Source organism: Morone saxatilis, unplaced genomic scaffold (genome assembly GCF_004916995.1).
Source record: "Morone saxatilis isolate NCDOM2014 unplaced genomic scaffold, NCSU_SB_2.0 Contig2, whole genome shotgun sequence".
Classification (NCBI taxonomy): domain Eukaryota; kingdom Metazoa; phylum Chordata; class Actinopteri; family Moronidae; genus Morone; species Morone saxatilis.
In genome coordinates, this window is record NW_023339762.1 from 4,308,277 (window position 1) to 4,312,927 (window position 4,651).

A 4,651-nucleotide genomic window follows, 5' to 3' on the forward strand; every position below is an offset into this window, starting at 1 on the left:
ATGAAAAAATCTGGTCTGGCTTTAAAGTGGCGTTGCTGTTGCTGCTTCTGGCTTCTCATCAAACAGAATGGAGATCCAAACATCTGGGATCATGGATAAAGGATGGACTTTTCCAGGGATGAAAGCATGAAGCTACAAAACTGAAGTTTTGTGCACATATATATCACATAGCTGTATTTTTCTGTGGATATACATTCAGCGAAGAATCTTTTCAAATGGTGCAGACTCAGCATTTTCTGCTCTCCAAAAGAACTTTTGAAGAATTTCTGTATTTGTCCTTGGCTGTTTTTTTTGTTATGTCTGCTTTTCTCCAACCTTTTCCCTTTGCTTCCTTTGTTTCTTTGCCCTTCATGTCCATCAATCTCTCTGCTCCTCTTACAGGTATTTTCTCTGTCCCTCCATCCTTCTATCCATCCATATGTAGTAGGTTTTGCTACCTTTATAGAAAATCATTAAACTGGTGCTGAATGACTGTCTGACTGATTGATTAAATGTATTGTTATAGGTGTAGATTGTTAAAAAAGTGGTTTGTGTGTTTAGTCACTTTTAGGTTTTTGGAGCTGTATTAAGTGTGTAGACCTTTCTAAAGACATTACTTGAATGAGTGTTCCCCGCCATCTAAAGCTCCTGAGTGTGAAAAAACAAGGCTGAGGCTATTACAGTTCATTGACAGCCAAACTATTGAAAGAGCACAAAACAAACTTAAACTGAAATCATCTGCAAGTCAACATTGGAGAGCAAGGACAAGTTGTGAAAGAAAGCAAGGCCAGAATTCAAACTTAAAAACAAGTTTTAAACCTGGACAAGGAACAGTGTTACATTTATACAACTGATGGAGTACAGAGCATATTCCTTTGCTCAGTATCTTCAAAGCTGTGTGTTCTCCATTAACATCTCTTGTATGCAAATTTCAAATGTGAGAAAAGTAAAATTCTTTGGATTTGACCTAAAGCATCCATCTATTCAAAGGATTATTCTGGTTTAATACAACTCTGGTTTTATTTATAGTCTTGAGTATCATTTTGGTAATAACCTCAAACTCACCGTTTATTGGTGGTGCCATAGCTAAAAAGAAATGAGCCAACCAAGAAACACAGAAAGTCAGACTTTTAGACTAGCTTATTTGTAGAAGAAAAGAAAGGTTAAAACAGTAAAACTATTACCCAAACAGTGAGTTTTAAACATAAAGTTAATCCTTATGAAATGAGGGACTAAAACTGGCATCTCATGTGCACTCACTTTCAGTTTCACCTCCAATCAGTCATTTTTACTCCTTTTTCGTTGATTTTGTAACAGTTGGACAAAGTCAAGCAAGCTGTTTCCCTGTTGCCTGTCTTTATGCTAAGCTAAGCTATCAAACTGCTGGTTGTAGTGTAGTTTTACAGATATGAGAGTGACTCTCAGCAAGAAAGCAAGTAAGTGTATTTATCAAAACTTTGACCTACAGTATTGCTCTAATGCACACTGTACATCCTCACCTCCCTCTCCTTTTTTGTGTCGTGTTGAAACAGATTTTAGATTTGGATGTCTCTAAAAAGTTGTTAGATTTTTTTCTCTGTGACATTTCATGACTCTAGATTAAAGCACCACAGGTCAACTCAGCATGTTTGTTTGCAGCTCCAAATGGCTGCAAGAGATAAGTGTAACATTTTTGAACTTCAATACCCAGAAATCCTTCAAGGTGACATCAGTAAGCAGAACAACATTCTCGTCTGAGATGCTTTAAACCAAAGGAGAGCAAAGTAAAGAAGGTGGAAAAGGTCTTACATTGCTGAGTGCAGCTTTTTCTGGACAGAGTGCTGCTCCCTGTGCTGTGTTGGAGTCAGATTGCATTTCACTCTTAAATTTTGATTCTTCATTCCTGTGGCCAGAAGTCAACACATTCAATGGTAGAATTGTATTTGGTCAGACAGGGGGAGCTACAATTTACACAGATTGGACACTCTTCTTTGTGCGGCCACACTTCATGATTTATTATCATTAATAAAGTTGTCACTTAGAATTGTGTCTATTGCAGATAACAGATGGATAGGTTTTGCAAATCATTTGTAGTTGAATTCTGAGGTCTTACTGCACCAAACACCATCAAGGAATTCTGGCTGAACGTGTCTGGAATAAAGCAAATTAAGTGAACTTACAGCATGTGCCTGATGAGTGACATCAGCTGAAAAGGAAAATGTTCTGCTGATTTCTGTAACAACACATGGCCTTAGTTTGATTAAATCTTCTCTCAGGCTTCTTGCTTGAGCAAAAAAAAACTGTCACACACATCATAATGTGCCTTCTTCTTCAAAATAACTTCTAGGTTCAATGTTTTTCCCTTGGGTTAGTGCTTCAGGGTGGATTCTAGGAAAACTATTTATGGACATTATGGCCATTATGTGAAATATGATTCAGGATACTTACACACTGCCTCAACTCCTCATGTTCATGCAAAACCACCACAGGGATAACTTTACCCTCAGGGTCTCCTAAAATATCTTCTGTGTGAATGTGGTAAGAGATGTTGTCCTACACGAGGAACACTGCCTGTGCTCCTGTTTGCATACAATGAGCCAAAGACGTGGATTGTAATGTAACCCATACATAAATCTGATATATGGACATACAGAAGATAAAACAGATAAATAAAACATATGTTAAAAATATATATTTTTAAAAAAGTGTACACTCTAGTACTCTCATTGCCATTCTTGTCTCAGAGGTGGTGCTGATATGTATCACTTTTAAGTATAGGGTTTCTTATGTAGGGTAGCTCTAACGCTTGCACTGAGGAATGAAACAAAAGGTTTCCAGTTTCCTCAAACACATTTTGTCTATTTCTCAATATGTAAGTTATCTTCTCTAATACCATACATGATGTCATTTTATTAACCCATTCTTTGATACTTGCCCTATTTGTTTTCTTCCAGTAGAGCAATAAGCCGTTTGGCTTGCAGGATACACATATCTGTAAATGTATATTCCTTCTTTCTTAGTTTGAGGTTTGAAGGGTAGAAATTCAAAATGTAAATCTTAGGATCAAGAGGGACCTCTACAGAAGTGATCCTGTCCATCACGTGTTTTACTTCTTTCCAAAAATCCATTATTTTACGACCTTCCCAAATACAATTACTCACACTTAGTACGTGTCTGGTATATTGTTGTCAAAGTACTGTAATGTTACTGCTGTTACATATATACATATGAACCAAATATATTGCAATAGTATCAGACGGGTATTTACAGTTACTGTACATCTTCTCAAACCATATTCCAATCCTCCAGCATTATTTCCTCATTCAGATCTTTCCTCCATCCTTCTAACTTTCCCTCTAAAGACACCTTGGAAGCAGAAATTAAGAAATCATAGAAAGAAGAAATGAAGCCTTTACTATAACAGTCCTTTGGGACCTGTTCCTTCAGCGAGGAGAGGACTAGAGTGTCATAGTTTCAATTCTGACTTGCGTAAATAAAGCTGTGTAATTGCAGGTACTTAAAGAACTGTTTTCTTGGAATGTCGACATGAGCTGCCCCTCTTTGTATAAGTCGCTAATTTTCCTCAGTCCCCTCTCTGCCCATATACGAAAGCCCTCAAAAATGAGGAAGGCTTCACAAATTTGTGTGTCATCCTTGCGCCAGGGGCCATGCTAATCTTCTCTGTATCGTTCCAATTTTAGTATACTGGTATGTGCTACCAGAGTAACACGTCGAGAGCTCACTTACCAAGATGAGAAAAAATCATCTTGTTTTCAGTCCACAAATTGTTTGTCCAACTCAAGGAAACATAAAAAAAAAAAAAAGGCATGAATATCATATAATCAGATAAGATTGTATGTTAGAGTACTTATAGTGACTGGATTATTACATTTGTTGGCTAAAGAACAGGATGCAAACTACAGGGGAGTCAGGGGGGGCTCAGCTCCTCTTTATAAGATATGAGTTCCCCAGAAAACAAGATTTGTGAAATTTTGGGGGGTCTCTAAATCAGCCCCTCCAGGATATTGTTTTTTTGGGGGGGGGGATTTTTGGAAGTACATTATTCTTATCAGATACTTAACTCAACCCTAATACTGAGGCCACGTTTTACTAGATCAAGGGCACGGAATGCGCTTGCCTGTAGGTGCCCTTGAGCAAGGCAACCTAACCCCAAGCCTGCTCATGGGGCGCTGTTAATGTTGCAGCCCCATCACTCCACCATCTCTCTCCCCGTTTGTGTCACAGGTTTCTTTACTCTCTGGTTAAACAAGTAGGCAGAGTCAGAAGTTCAATAATGGCTATGTTATGTGAACACAGGCAGTTTTCTTTTTGATTAAAACAAAAAGCGACAAAGATGGGGTGGTAAGAAGGCGCAGTGCTTTATAAAAGAGTTCTTTACCAGGGGATGACAGAGGCACAGTCCTCTTAAAGAGTCTGTTTACGCAGGGGATGGAAGAGGCACAGTCTTTTCAAAAGAGTCTTTCACAGGGGGTCCAAACGCTGTCAGCCAATCTTTACTTGCTCCGTGACGCAGGTGTTAAGGGGGGGAGGGCAAAGGTGTAAGTTCAGCCAGCACATCGCTTCTGCTGCTCCTGTTCCTTTCTCTTGTTGATCTGTTGGATTCCCCTTACACCTCTTCCCTGCTCCATTCCTCCTTTTTATCTAATATGGGACAGGGGTGATTAGTACTTGC

The 4,651-nt window shown here is 38.7% G+C and overlaps 1 non-coding gene across 1 annotated transcript; it reads right to left on the bottom strand.

The window, feature by feature from the left end:
- Positions 1-3,575: 3,575 nt before the first annotated feature.
- On the bottom strand, positions 3,576-3,679 carry LOC118331107. The gene has a single exon (XR_004796867.1). It is a non-coding gene; the product is annotated as a U6 spliceosomal RNA (small nuclear RNA).
- Positions 3,680-4,651: the final 972 nt, after the last annotated feature.